At 45.2% G+C, this 16158-nt stretch overlaps 1 protein-coding gene across 1 annotated transcript in view; it reads right to left on the reverse strand.

Moving 5' to 3' along the window:
- The window catches only part of MGA (MAX dimerization protein MGA), a 310904-nt gene extending 306415 nt beyond the window's left edge, over positions 1 to 4489 (reverse strand). Inside the window, exon 1 of the mRNA XM_063440253.1 lies at positions 4367 to 4489. The gene's annotated coding sequence lies outside the window, so the exon portion shown is untranslated. The remainder of the gene's footprint in view (positions 1 to 4366) is intronic.
- Positions 4490 to 16158: the final 11669 nt, after the last annotated feature.

The raw sequence follows: 16158 nt of genomic DNA on the forward strand, positions 1-16158 counted from the left end.
GACTACCCAAACGTTTGACAGAGACTGGTGGTAGAATTAGTGCATGTAAAGTGTTGAAATGCCACCATGTAAAATGCCCTAGGGTGTGTACTTTTCCAAAACATACGGTTTGACGGGGGTGAATTATATTGGCCGGCTTGAGAAATGTTCCAACTGGGACATGGGTGCATGATGGCCAGCTGTGTTTTTTTTTTTTCATCATATTTTACTTTTTTTTCCAGTAAATTATATGATATCATGAAAATAATGGTATCTTTAGAATGACCATTTGATAGCAAGAAAAACTGTATATATGTACGTGTAGAGCAAATGTGTAAGAGGCAAATTACATCTAAACACAACCACTGCAGAAATTTAAAAAGAGCCCTGGTCCTTAACCCCTTCAGGACGGAGTCAATAGTGCACGTTCTGATCAAAACAAAACGTAAACAAAAACTGGAATTTGCTGTTCAACCGTAATTCACCTCTTTCATATTAAATGCACCCACACTTATTACCGTATATACTCAAGTATAAGCCGACCCGAATATAAGCCGAGGCCCCTAATTTTACCCCAAAAAACTGGGAAAACTTATTGACTCGAGTATAAGACTAGGGTGGGAAATGCAGCGGCTACTGGTAAATTTCTAAATAAAATTAGATCCTAAAAAAATATATTAATTGAATATTTATTTACAGTGTGTGTATATGAGTGCAGCGTGTGTGTATGAGTGCAGCGTGTGTGTATGAGTGCAGTGTGTGTATGAGTGCAGTGTGTGTATGAGTGCAGTGTGTGTATGAGTGCAGTGTGTGTATGAGTGCAGTGTGTGTGTGTGTATGAATGCAGTGTGTGTGTGTGTGTTGAAGAGCCTTGGTGGGGGGTGGGCAATTTTATTATTTTTTTAAAAAATATATTTTAATTTGTTTTATTTATTATTTCTTATAATTTAATTTAATTAACTTTTTTATTTTATTATTATTCTTTTTTTTTTTTCGTCCCCCCTCCCTGCTTGATTCATGGCAGGGAGGGGGGCTCCTTCCCTGGTGGTCCAGCATTGGCAGTTCAGTGGGGGGAGAAGGGGGCTGTCAGAGCTGTACTTACCTTTCCTGCAGCTCTTGTCAGCTCTCTTCTCCTCCTCTGCGCCGTCCGTGCATCTCTGCTGTCAGCTCCCAGTGTAAATCTCGCGAGAGCCGCAGCTCTCGCGAGATTTACACTGGGAGCTGACCGAGGTGCTGAACGGACGGCGCAGAGAAGGGAGCTGACAGGAGCTGCAGGAAAGGTAAGTACAGCTCTGCCAGCCCCAGTCTGTATTATGGCAATGCAAATTGCCATAATACAGACTATTGACTCGAGTATAAGCCGAGTTGGGGTTTTTCAGCACAAAAAATGTGCTGAAAAACTCTGCTTATACTCGAGTATATACTGTATATAATCATTTTGTTCAGGAGAAACAGGGCTTTCATTTCATATAAAATATTTATATATGAAACAATTTATTATGAATAAAATAAAAAAAACTGTAAGAAATTAGAATTTTTTTTTTTAATTTGTAGTTCCGCCTCACATTTTAGCTGTAAATGTCATAATACTGTTAGGTTTTACTGCAACAAAATGCACATATTTGTAATCAGCGATGTCTCACGAGTACAACAGTACCCCCCATTGACAGGTTTTATGGTGTTTTGGAAAGTTACAGGGTCAAATATAGAACGTTCCATTTTCAAATTGAAATTTGCCAGATTAGTAATGTTACCTTTGAGACGGTGTGGTAGCCCAGGAATGAGAATTACCCCCATAATGGCATACCATTTGAAAAAGTAGACAACCCAAGGTATTGAACGTGGGGTATGTTTAGTCTTTTTTAGTAGCCACTTAGTCACAAACACTGGCCAAAGTTAGCGTTCATATTTGTTTTTGTGTGAAAAAAGCAAAATACTAATATTTGGCCAGTGTTTGTGACTAAGTGGCTACTAAAAATGACTGGACATACCCCATTTGCAATACCTTGGGTTGTCTACTTTTGCAAATGGTATGCCATCATGGGGGTAATTCTTATTCCTGGGCTACCATACGGTCTCAAAGGCAACATAACTAATCTGGCAAATTTCAATGTCAAAAAAATGAAATGCGAGCCTTATATGTGACTCTCTAACTTTCCAAAAAACCATAAAACCTGTACATGGGGGGTACTGTTATTCTCGGGAGATTTCACTAAACACAAATATTAGTGTTTTAAAACAGTAAAACATATTACAACAATAATATAGTCCATAAAAGTGCCGTTTGTTTGTAAAAAATGCAAAAACCGTCACTTTTACTTAAAATATCATCGTTGTAATACAATTTACCAGTTTAAAACACTAATATTTGAGTTCAGCGAAGTCTCCCGAGTAAAACAGTACCCCCTATATACAGGTTTTATGGTGTCTTGGAGAGTTACAGGATCAAATATAGTGCTTGCGAATTAAATTCTCTGCACTTTCTCCCTGTGTTGTCAGGCATGTCAATCAAATTTTAATTAATCAAATGACATAATTATGTTAAAAAATTACTTAAATATACACGTAGAATTTTAATATATATGCATTTATAGGTATTTAAATTCTACGTGTATACTAATGTAATCTTTCATGTAATTATATGTATTTATCTATCTATATATATTTGCGGTTATTTGTATTTTATATATAGATAGATAGATATAGAATGTCATTCTAAGTGTATTCTGTTTCCAATATATATATATTAATAACAAAATACAGTTAGAATGAAATTACATATGAATATATAATTTATTTAAAATTTTGTTTCAATATTTTATTTATTTTATTAATTTATTATTGTAATTATACATATATATATATAATATATATATGTAGATCTATTATATATATAATATATATATACATATTATATATGTAACGTCATTCTAAGTGTATTTTAATACTAATATATATACTAATATTAATATTCATTACGTATGACGTTACATATATATAATATGTATATATATAATATATATATACATATATATATAAATACTTGTATTTTATTTTAACATGTGTATTTATTTTTTTTTTTTTTACACTACCTACCAGCAGGGGGACTCTCTAATATTTTAGACAGTCCCCCTGCTGGCAGATCCATAGCCAGCTATAGGGGGCCATGTGATCGCTCTTTGAGAGCGATCACATGGCCCCCGGGGGCCTCATTTGCCGGAGGGGGGCTGCCTGGGCTCTCAGGCAGACCCCCAGAAGAGGATCGCGGCGGAGGTAAGTATAGCTTACCTCCTGGGGGCTTCAGCCGTTACGGCGTTCTATGCCGCCGCAACGGCTTTAAAGCCCTTTAAATAAAGCCGCGACGGCATAGAACGCCGTAACGGCGTTAAGGGGTTAACGGTAAGACATTTGGAAAATTGCCTGGTCACTAAGGGGTTACAATGGTTTCATAGGCTGAAGAAAGACTTGAACCCATCAAGTTTCTCACATCTGTTTTGCTGTTAACCCAAAAGAAGGCAAAAAAATAAATAAAAAATACACACCACACACAACTTAATTTGCAGCACTATGCAACAAACTATGAGGAAAAAAAAAATAGTTCAACCACAGAATGCCTCCTTGGAAAAAGCATCAGCATCATTTGATTCCTGTCAAGTTATTTTGATTCGAAATATTACCAATTCAATTAATGACTAATAAATCCAAATGTTGTACAGTACAAGACAGGTCTGCACATAAGGTCACCAACATGCACAATCTATTGGACACATCATGCATAGTATTCATCTAACGAAACAGACGCCGCTCTGCAGAACATGGGAAACAATTAGCCAGAGGTGGGGGGGGGATAACTGAACACCTGCAGTCACGTGATACCTGCCGTTGACCGACCACGTGATATACCCTCCCCACCCAGCCACTGTTCGCACGCTCTTCTCGCCGCCATTTATTTTAAGGTCTAGCCCAACACTTAGCGTGGGAAGAGGCACACCAGTTAACACACACGCGCACGCTTTCGACCGTAAAACCTTATGCAATTGTAAACTCTTGACTTTAGACACGCAGCTACACGCCCAACTCGCATGGCGCCAAATAACACGATGCAAAAGGTAACCGCTGATTGGACGCCGACCATCACGTGATCACGGACACCTTCCAACTTCGCCAAGTCAGTAAACAAACAAGCTAAACCCCCGACACGCGTTACTTAGCGGACACCAATATTGCTGTTACTATTCTCGTCGTAATTTGAGCGTTGGGCGGCTGATTGCAGCTATGACGTGACTCCGCCCCTTCAACAGCTTTCACACCTTACATGACAGCTAGACTGCCGCAATTGACAAACAGCTTGTGGTGGAATATAGATCAACACCGCCCCTCCCAATACCTTTCCTGATGTTGCTTATTAATTTTCCACGCGTGCTGATCGCTATGTCCTTAGGTGGGAGTGAGGTGAGGAGGGAGAACTTGTCCCCTCATTTACGTAATATCCACCCAGCTGCTTCTAGCCGAGACGTCGCGTGGCCCACGCCTGAGGCGATGTGATTGGGCGAGGGCCAGTCACGTGCTCAAGGAGGCCACGCCCTCCTCGCGCAGTGAAGCCGAGACGCTGCGTGATATATTGGTGTGCCCGTGCTTTACCTCATGGCTGAGGTCAGCAAGCAGCGTGGATGTCACATTTCACACACTTGCACTCCGAGTGTAATAAATAAATACAATGTAATAAAAACACATTTACAAATATACAGTATAATAGTTCAAACGAGTGATATAAGTAGAAAAGAAACAGTTGCAGTTTAAAAATATATATGTATATATTTATATTATTAGAACATTGCCTCTATGTACTCAGTCAATCATTTTATATTATTATTTGACTTCTGTACTAGAATTGCCATTTTTTAAATTCTTTATTTTTTCTGTGCATGAAAGTAACAAGCATTTGTTATGTGCCACAACAGCACGCATATTTCGACCATCAAGATACACAATTTGGCACTAAGGAACTGCACAATTTTTCTTTTTGTTATCGTTTGGTACAAGCTATAAACATTTTTAACCGTATGTAAATTAATAGTGATGGTATACGGATATATCTCAGATGTATTACAAAAAAAAAAAACACAACCAATTAATGAAATAACTGTAAGCTACAATTACGGGGACATGTTTGGTGTTGATAGCACCTGCCAGAGGGTAGGGTCAATTGGGTACATGCTAGCTTAATAGAGACCTGCAGGGGGGCGGGGCCGGACCGCCATGCCGGATGGTCGCAAAATGGAGCAGCTCCTACAATACTCCACAGTTTTTACCTTTTAAAATCCGACTCCATACCTGCCAAACGATTGGTAGCTGTGACCCGACGCAAGAAGCCACCCTGGTACCGAGGAGAGGCTTGCTGAAGAGTTTTAGTCCCTCAGTGGGGGGATCCCCGTTAACTATGATGGAGACCGCTCGGGCGGTGAGTGGGGTGGACGGCCGCTGCCCAGCTATCCTGCCCACCAGCGGCAAGGCAGAAGCACGAGGCTAGGCGAGTCTGGCCCTGTTTCCCCCCCCTCTGGACCGGCGGGGGTAATCCCGGTCCCCACCTCGTGGCCCAGCTGAGTGCACTAACACCGGCACTTGGAACACCTGCAGGTCGAACCCAGAGCGCAGAGTCTACCTCTAAAATGGCGGAGACTGCATGCCCAGCCAGCCATGCTCGAGGATTGTCTGGTGCACCCTCCCTCCTGACTTCTCACGGGCGGACTGCCGAAGTGAGCCGAGCGGGAACAGGCGAGTACGTCCTCATACCCCATCAGCCTAACTACAGAGTGGGACACCACCACAACACCCTAGCCTTACCTACCATACCGCATGCGGGCTGGCAAACGAGGATTGCCCAACTACAGCCACCATACTGTGCACGATGACCGGCACGGCAACAGGGACTCTTCTCCCGCCTAAGACAGGCACTCGCCTGGATCACCCATATAGGGACAAACACCATACTACCATGTCACACATCGGGACTATAACTACTACAGCAGTCCTTATATCCCCTTTTTTTTAAAAAAAGCTTTAATATATATATATAGAGGGGTCCCCTTGGCGGGCAACCACTAATTGCCAATCAACAGTGTGATCACAAGGGTAATCCCATCTATTTGTCTCTGACCTCAAGCTACAGAACCCTAGTTAGAAGCACAAAAACGAACACACACCCGGCTAGCAAGTGCCGAAGCATTCCAACAACCAAACGGAAAAACAAAACAAAGGGGGACTTGATGGTGGCCAGGATGCCAGCCGAACCAGTAACTAAGTGGCTGTAATTGTTTTTACATATGTGTGTACCTAACATTATTGCAGAGCACTGTATATTATCTAATCTAACATATCCCTCTTGTTATTATTATTATCCTTTATTACAATACAACCAGTGGTATTACTGCTTACCTGCATAGTTATCATCCAAAATTGCCTAAGCCCCCATGAAAGCTAAATCTGGCCAGCTCAGTGACTCGCTGCCCCCTGGTGGTCAATTTTCAGTAGTGTGGAGAAATTCGCAACTGACAAATTCACATAAGCCTGTAACTTAATAATCGTTTTATACCTACTCAATTAAAAATGCATAGCTCAGCTACAAAGTTTTATCAACATGTACCAAACCTGTTAAGTCTAAAAATGTAAACGTGATGACTACTCTGCCATGACTTAATGTAAAGCTACTGCTCAACCTCTTTAATTTAAAAAATGTATGCATACCCAACCTGCCACAATACTGCTATCATATGACTAAGAAACGAGCCTGTCAACGCTGTTGTGGCGACACAGGCACTGTTGTAACTACCTGCATACCAAAAATAAAGAATTTAAAAAAAAAAAAAAAAATAGAGACCTGCAGGCAGATGGACAAGTATGAAAGTACTCAAGGTGTTGCAGCTTAAAAGGCAAAACATATGGCTGTAATAGTAGGTGCTTAGTAAATTGCAGCTGATATCCAGGCTGTCCCCAGAGAAAATATAACCGGACTTTAGGTAAGCAATTGAGGGTCCTAGTTGAGCCCAGAGTGCAAGGAAGACAGGAGGTAACAAGAGTTAGCATGACAGTTCGTCCACATTCAGCAAAGTAGGGCTGATGGGACCCCCTGTGACACCCATATCGCAGTCCACAGTCACCCTATACCTTGCAACGGTAAGGCAGAGTCCCTGCCCGCACCGGGGCATGCCAAGTTTTGACAGTCTGATGTTAGGCAGCGTGGTTGAACGATCAGGGTTTGGTCTCTCCGAGGCTTGTTTAGCTGAAGCGTGCTCCATGTCGGTTCCCGCCTCTGTGCGGCTGCTGGTGGGAGGTGGGTAGGTGGGTCTGCGGTGGCGCTGGGCTGTAGATTGGGTATTTGCTCGGTCCAGTCGAGTTCCCTGTCCCAAGGGAGTTCTGCTGCTCCGGTTGGTTGCACGCGCCTTCAGCTTAATGTGTGGGGTTGGGCGGTATCGCGGTCCCTTCGGGCGCCGGGGTCTGCTCGTAGCGGCCATTTTGAGTGCTCCACGTGAGTGTGTTAATGAGCAGGTGCCATGGTTAAGCGTGGCATGTTGCTGTCTGCGCCGCTCGAGTTCGTCCCAAAACGCCGTGAAAATCGCGTCCAACCTTGCGGCATAATCGGTGTGGTCTGAGGGGTAGTCGCTTGGGTTCCCTGTGCTCACCCTGAGTTGCGTGAGTGCTACTGCGGTGGCAGTTTCAGGGGCATCTCGGGTCCGTTGGGATACAGGCTGAGTTGTGGGGGTAACCGTCCCCAGCGGGGACCGGGATAACCCCCACCGGTCCAGGGGGGGGGGGTTGCAGGGCTATTGTGGGCTCTTGTATGTGAGCGTGTCCCTTGCCGGGGGATCGTCCGCCTCCCCCAGGCTCCAGGCCCAGCTCCAGAGTAGGCCGCATGGCCGGTTGCTGTGGTCGCTTGGTGTACAGGGTCAGGTAAGGTATCCCCCTGTTCCCGGTTTGATTCTGCATCGGTTTCCGAGCTCCCCGAGTTGCTGAGGCTATTATCTCGGTCCAAATTGTCGTGTTTGCTCCCGCAGGTGCAGGAGTTCTCAGAAAGCTCGACCGGCCATCTTGGCTGTCAGGCCCCGCCCCAGAATTGCCATTTTTTAAGGAGGAGGGAGTGTCAGTGAAACAATAAAAAAAAAAAGTTACATCTCTAAATTTCACCGTTAAATAAACAACCTGATAATTGATAATCACCAAAAACTTTATGGTCTATTTTATTTTAAAATATTAAGGTGATACCGGAGAAACTGACGGAAGCCAAGCACAGAGAGATGGACACAGGTTTCTAAAGGAAGGAAGAGATTCTTTATTCGATTCACCGAACGGGACTCAGAGGGACTAATGTCACCAAAATACAACAAGATCTGAGCCCCGAAAAATAGTGTAGGTTCCTTATATAGGCATGCAACTCCACCCATAATTAGCTCCACCCACACATTCTCTTACCCAATCAATCGAACAAGAACTAACTTCCTGTTTGACCACATGGCTTGCCCAGCACAATGGAGGAGGGGAATACTACATCCGGTATTCTCGCACATGCTACGTACACTACTGATTGTATCTTTGCCACGTGCAACCAACCGACCGATACACCAGTATATGCACGTGTACACATGCCACGTGGTAATCTCGGCCTACTAAATTTATTTTTACCGAGATTCCACCACAAAGGGAGCTCTCTAAGCATCATAACAGCTACCCTAAGTTCCTCTGTCTACCCCCTCTACCCATGGGCAACCACAGTGAAGAGGTAGTGACCAACAGGGCCGCCATCAGGGGGTGACAACCAGGGCCGGCCTTAGGTGATCAGATGCCCTGTGCGAGCCCAACATATGGCACCCCCCCCCTTCAGCAAAACCCCTGCCTCTTCTACAATAGCCCTGTTCCGCCTACTACAAAACCCCCGCCTCCCTTTCTACAAAAACCCTGCCCTCCTTTTTACAAAACACCTGCCCCGTCTACAAAACCCCTGCTCTCCCTTTAATACAACCCCTGCCCACCCTTCTACAAAGTTTTTTTTCTCCCGCTTTAACAAAACACATGCTATCATTGTATGTACAGCAATGTACACATAATATCACTAAAAACCTTCCCCCTCCACCAAAACCACTGCCACCCTCTACAAAAGCCCTGTACTCATTCTACATAAACCTCTGCCCCCCTTCTACTAAACCCCTGCCCCCCTTCTACTAAACCCCTGCCCCCCTTCTACTAAACCCCTGCCCCCTTATATTAAACCCCTGCCCCCTTATACTAAACCCCTGTCCCCCTTATACTAAACCCCTGCTCCCCTTATACTAAACTCCTGCCCCCCTTATACTAAACTCCTGCCCCTTATACTAAACCCCTGCCCCCATTTTACTAAACTCCTGCCCCCCTTTTACTAAACTCCTGCCCCCCCTTTTACTAAACTCCTGCCCCCCTTATACTAAACTCCTGCCCCCCTTATACTAAACTCCTGCCCCCTTATACTAAGCCCCTATTCCCTCTACAAACCCCCTGCTCCCCCTTCAACAAAACCCATGCCCCCTCCACAAAATCCTTTCCCCTGCCACTTCACCAGAAATGCCTGCCCCCTCTTCTACAATACCCCTTCCCTACACCAAAACCCTAACCCCTTCTATAAAACCTCTGCTCCTCCCTAAACCAAAACCCCTCCCCTTCTACAAAACCCCTTCCCCAAAATCCCAGCCAGAAAACCTCTGCTCCCGTTCTGCAAACCCCCCCCCACACACAAAAACAACAATCTATTTAATAAAAGAAAAACAATAGTTACAACAAGAATAAACAGACTCACATTAAATGTTGCTGCTCCCTGGACCCTCCTGACAGTGTCCCAGTCTGCCGACCTTGATACCAGCACTGACCTCTTCCCTCACACTCACTGTGCAGATCTTTCCGCGAATGACTGTGGAGGTGGAGCATGCTCTTCCTCCGTGCTCCTGACCTCCTCTCTCTCCCGGCCGCTGCTCTCTTCATAATTTGCAAGTCAAGTGCACAGCACAATGCACTTGACTTGCTCTGCACATGACTCGGGCCGGGCTGTGAGTGACTGAGTGCGAGCTGTGTCGGCCGCCCGGCGCCCCTGTTGCCATGGTGCCCTGTGCGGCCGCACAGCTCGCACACCCCTAAGGCCGGCCCTGGTAACAACCATGATGGTTGTCACGGGCCCGGCGGTCCTGGGGGGCCCAGACTGCTCTGGCAGTCCCGGGCCCCACTTTCCCTCACTGCACACATAGATAGCAAATATCGCTATGTGTGCAGCCGCAGGCCCCCAGCTCCCTGTTACCGCAGAGGGGGCCCAGCACACTGCGTCTACTCGTCTCCTCTCTTCTAATACCTCTCGCGAGACCCGAGGCCTTCTGAGAGTTGCCAAAGGTTACCATACACCAATACAACACACACACACTGCATACACCAATACAACACAAACCATAGGCGTGCGCAGCCTATTGCATTAGGGTGTGCACCCTAAAGCACAAACACACGCCGCATGTATATGTGTGTGTGTGTGTATATATATATATACATATATACACACACACACACATACACTGCTGTGTGTGTGTGTGTGTGCAAGTGCTGTTAGTGTGATGTGTGTGTGAGGGTGCTGTTAGTGTAATGTGTGGGTGAGGGTGTTTGTGTGTGTGTGTTTGTCCTGTGAGGGTGCTGTTTGTGTGAGTGTCGTGTATTTGTGAGGGTGCGGTTTGTGTGTGTGTGTGTTTGTGAGGGTGCGGTTAGTGTACTGTGTATGTGAGGGTGCTGTATGTGTACTGTATGTGTGAGTGTGCTGTGTGTGAGGGTGCTGTATGTGTGTAGGTGCTGTATGTGTGTGTGTGTGCTGTATGTTTGGAGGGATTGTGGAGGTGGGGGCAGATTAGTAAATATCCCCCCTCCCTTCTGACCTTATGTAGGGAGGGGGGATCCTTGCTGCCATGTGCCATCCCTGGTGGTCCAGTGGAGAGTTAACTCTAGCCTGCGGGGCTAGAGTTAACTCTCGCAAGATCTGAGCGTTGCTGCGGCAACGCTCAGATATCGCGAGAGGAACCTAGCGGAGCTGCTGTCTAGAGCTCACTGGGTCCTCTCCTGCCTCCCTCCATGCTGCTGTGGGCCGGTGAGGTAGATCTTTGATCTCCCTGCCGGCCCATGGAGGCTTAGAGCAGAGCCGGAACTCAGATAGCGCCAGCTCTGTGTGAGCCGACAGGGGAGATTGGGAGGGTCAAGTCCTGTGGAATAATGTGTGGGAACTCTCCCAAGATTCCCACCCCCCCAAAAAAAATAATATACATTCGTGTGTGTGTGTATATATATATATATATATATATATATAAATACATGCATACATACACACACACACTAGTATAACACACACTCTGCATTCACTACACATTAACACACTGTCAGCATTACTAGTTGATCCACCACGTAGAATTGTGTCACACAGATGACTAATAGGTAACTTATTACCGGGCCTGAGAATGGCCAGACTCAACGTACCAAAGAATAATCAGGATACTTGCCAAGGTCAGGGGATACAGAAAGAGACACAACGATAAGAGAAAGGCAGAAGTCAGGGATACAGAAAACAGGGGAGTCAAAATCAAAGTCAAAAACCAGAAGACACTTGACTCAGGAACGCACTCTCAGACAACCACAACAGGGCACTGAGCAGGATGAGAACTAGGCCTAAATACCCCTCCTCTAGATCTGATAGGCTGTAACCGGCCTTTGACCCCAAAGGCAGTTACCAGGTTCCCATTTGCATAATTGCTGCTCAGCATTAACCCTTCTGTGGATTTGGTTGCTGCTCGGCACAACTTTTCCTGTGTAGACGGTGGATCCTGATTGCAGATGCTGCCCTCAGGAACTCATACCGCACTGGATGCTTTGCACCCTAACCAAGCCTCGCTTCATCTCACCGACGCTTTGATCCTTAGATTGACGGGTGTCCTTACCATACACGCACTACAGAGTCAACCATTCATGACATAGACGACCAGATGCCCTCACTGTACATGGGTGACTCAACGATGTGGAGGTGAGGGTGGCTAGTGAACTTATCTCGGGCTCCGCGATGAACGACTGTCGTGGGGAGAGGATCGGCGCCCGCATTAGGACTCGAGTCCCTACCATGGGCCCCTGCACTTGGACTTCCTGGGTGGGGACTTTGGGACATGGGAGTGCTCTATGATGGGCCTATAATTTAACTTACTTAGTTCGAAGAACCTAAACACCGTTGACTAAATACAAGCTTTTTACACGAGCACCCCTGAATGTAGGTGGGTCACATTCTTGTTGCCGCCACGTATATGGCGGGCTCGCTGGTGTCGTTAACCACAACCTATCACCCAATTCTCGCTGGCCTGACCTCCAATAGAACTACCCTTGAGACCCGCTGATCACCTTTTCCTACACCACTCTGTTAGCTAACCTGTCCGCAATCCTTTGAGGAGATAACTGCCCTTCCGACACATGTAGACCCTGTTCTCCATGGGTGAGCCCCGGATATAGTCTATGCTCGACTAAACGCAGCAGCAAGTCATGAGTACACACTCACACACCCACACATATATTATGAGGACACTCTAAGATGAGGCCCGCTCTCTGCTTTCACACCTAGCGGGAAGGAAACATGGGTTCTGTCAAATGATCAAACTTAGAACATCTGATCTTACAACGTTTAATTGTAATAGCCTTGTTTAACTTGTACTATACTGGTTATTGGAAATTTCACACTCGCTCTTACTTATTCTGGAAATGTTACCTTTCTGATTGGCCTGCGAGCCATATCATTGTTGATCACTTTACCTCAATAAACAGATTTACAAAAAAAAAAAAAACTTTTCCTGTGTAGACAGTAAATGCCATTAACCACACTTTTATAAGCGGATGAATACATGACACACACTCTGCATTCACTACACTAGCACACACTCTGCATTCACTGCACTAGCACACTCACTGCATCCACTACACTAGCACACTCGCTGCATCCACTACACATTAACACACTCTGCATTCACTACACTAACACACACTCTGCATCCGCTACACACTAAAACACTCTCTGCATTCACTACACATTAACACACACTCTGCATTCACTACACACTAACACACACTCTGCATTCATTACACACTAACACACACTCTTCATTCACTAAACTATGCACACACTCTGCATTCACTATACTGACACACACTCTGCATTTACTATACTGACACACACTCTGCATTCACTACACTAACATACACTCTGCATTAACTGTACACACAGCATCCACTACACAAACGTCCTGTATTCACAGTACACACACTACATCCACCACAAATTGAAACACTCTGCATTCACTATACACAGACACTGCATCTAATACACAAACTACATCCACTACAGACACTGCATCCACTAAACACATTTCATCTAGTACACACAAAAACTACATCCACTACTCAAACACACTCTGCGTTCACTATACACACAGCATCCGCTACACAAACACACACTCTGCATTCACTGCACAAACAGTATCTAATACACACAAACACTACATCCATTACACACATTCTATTTAACTTCCACTATACACACCGCATTCAGTCCTGCATCATTGTCAGTGGACTAGGTAGGGCGTGGGCGGGCCGTGGGGGGGGGGAGGTGACCAATGCTCTCCCTGAAAATTGCCCTGTAGTCAGACGTAGCAAGGTTCGGAGGTGCGTGGGAGACTTTTATTTTAATTGTGGTGACCCCAACCATAGGCCTATGCCCCTTACAGATTGCTGGTCATATAACGAGATACAAAGTCATACATATATTCAGTAACAGTCAAGTACACGCATAGTATCAGTCACACGGTAAAAAAAAAAAAAATATTCTTAGTTCCATCATGCATTATGTCAGCATAGCGTGCAGATATACAGGTGGGGAAAAAAGACTGAAAATTATTCAACCAATATGAGTGACTTTAAAATAAACAAACTGCTTTATTCTTAGCAGACCCATTAACTTTTAGTTTTGTGAAAAGTCTGCTATTGGTATTGGAACATTGACTGTATGCTGTTGCAAGTCTGATATAAATTAAGAAACACTCTACATTGAATATATAGGCAGGGCCAGACTGGGAACCAAATTTGACCCAGGCATTTTTTTTTATCACAGCGACCCACTGAGAAAAGGGCTGGGCCAGAGAGAGTGTGTTTTGTCATCACCAATGATAAACACGCCCCCTCTCAAAGTGAGCATGTTGGTTCAATGCTCTTCCAAGACAGACCATGTGCAGAGCTCTTCTGAACAGCTCTAGCATAAGAAAATGGCCCTGTATTTGTTCTGCGCAGCGTAAGCAAATTACCAGATTTTACTAATTTCATGACGTAAAGTCATGATTTTATAATGGACATGGAGGCGAGTATTATGCTTAATCTCTTTCTTTATTCCTCAGCAGCAAAAGAAAGCAAATAGACAAAACAGCATAACCAGTTTAGCAGTGAGTTGCTTGATCAAAAGGTCCTCATTCTTTGGCCAATTTTAGTCGGAGAGCGAGGCTAACATCCCATAAGGCTGAATATTTAAGACGTGGTGGGCCAGATACTGTCAAGTAGCTGTGCTCCAGAAAATAAACACTGGAGTCATAACAGTCCTCCTTATCAGACTCGCTCTGTGCCTCCTCTTGTTCCGATTCAGATTCGGAAGATTCAGTAAGGGCTTATGCCCTCTTCCAGTTCCTCACCGATTTTGCCGGGTGGGGGGCTCTTGGTTGTGGTGCAACCACATGCTCTGTGACTGGACGTACCCTGTCTGTCTGCAAAGTTTTGGAGGCATCTTCGTCCAAATGGCGAGACTTTTTTGCGGATTTACGCCCAATAGGGGCCACCGGTTTACCCTCTGGGGGTTAGCAGTGATAGCTGGTGGTAGCTGAGTGTAACTCAGTGAATGGGTGATCGAATGGGAGATATTATCTGACATGGCACCATAGCGGTAAAGATGGCTTGCATCACAGACTTCGCTATAGCAGCGTCTAGGAGGGAATGCAACTCCTCAGAGTCCATTTGCTCATGTGACGCTTCATTTAATGTGGGTGGTTTGGACACTGTTAGGGGTGTTGGGGTTATGGTGGCACTAGTGGAAGAGCCGGAAGTGTCCATCCCTTTACATGGTTCAGAAGTTAATTTCTACAAGTGTGACAGGCAGAGACATTATTGTAAGGAGGGCCAGGCACTTATAAGGACTGCAGAGTAGAATGATTCTACCCAGTAACAGAATGTGAAATTGCAGTGGGAAAGTAAGGATATCAGGCACAGGTAAATTATACTCAATAGGCACAGTAGTACAAATAAAGCAAGCTCACCGAGTGTTCCCTCAGGAATAAGCTCCTGGGGAGCACGGGTAAACTGCCTAGCAACTCAGCCGTCCCAACGGCTTAATCCAGCCCCCAAACGAGCAGTATTGGCCGCCAAGAAAAAGCACTTCAAAACCGCCAACCCAAAGATGGCCGCTGCGATGCGCACTCGCGATGTGCGCATGCGTGAGCAGCACTAGCCACGGCCAAAGCCGCGATCCACCGGGACCGCGGGAAAGAACGGTACCCAGAGTGAGGAGGGAGCCTCAGGTCTGAGGCTCTCAAATAGACAAGGGAAATTGTACTTAGTAAAAATTGTACTTAGCTGAGGAGGCAGCAGCAAAAGAAAGTGGCTTAGTATCACATGGGGCATTATTGTGCTAGGAACACTCTCATTGGATATGTTATATGTGGTTAAGCCTTAGGGTAAATGATGTTTGTTATTGTTTTTTTGTTTTTTTAAATCTACAATATCCTTTCTTTTGCTGCTGAGGAATAAAGAAAGAGATTAAGCGTAATAGGAGCCTCTGTGTCCTTTAATAAAATCTATTAGCATGTTTGCTCTGATTGCTTGTACTCCATAAGTGGGATACCAGGAGATAAAATGGCCAGGAAAGAGTACTGTGCATGTGTTTGGATCCTGCTTGTGTCAGCGTGTGCGTAGAGTGAGCTGATTGTGGTGTGGTATTGTGTAAATAGGTCTGTTTCAGTCATGTTGTGTTTTTGGTGTATGTTTGGCTGCGGGCTGGAGAGAGTTAGAAAGTGTGTGTATAGGGGGCATAGTGTGTAGGGGTTGTAGAGAGTGTGTGTAGGGGTTGTA

Source organism: Pelobates fuscus, chromosome 13, assembly GCF_036172605.1.
Source record: "Pelobates fuscus isolate aPelFus1 chromosome 13, aPelFus1.pri, whole genome shotgun sequence".
NCBI classification, from domain to species: Eukaryota; Metazoa; Chordata; class Amphibia; order Anura; family Pelobatidae; genus Pelobates; species Pelobates fuscus.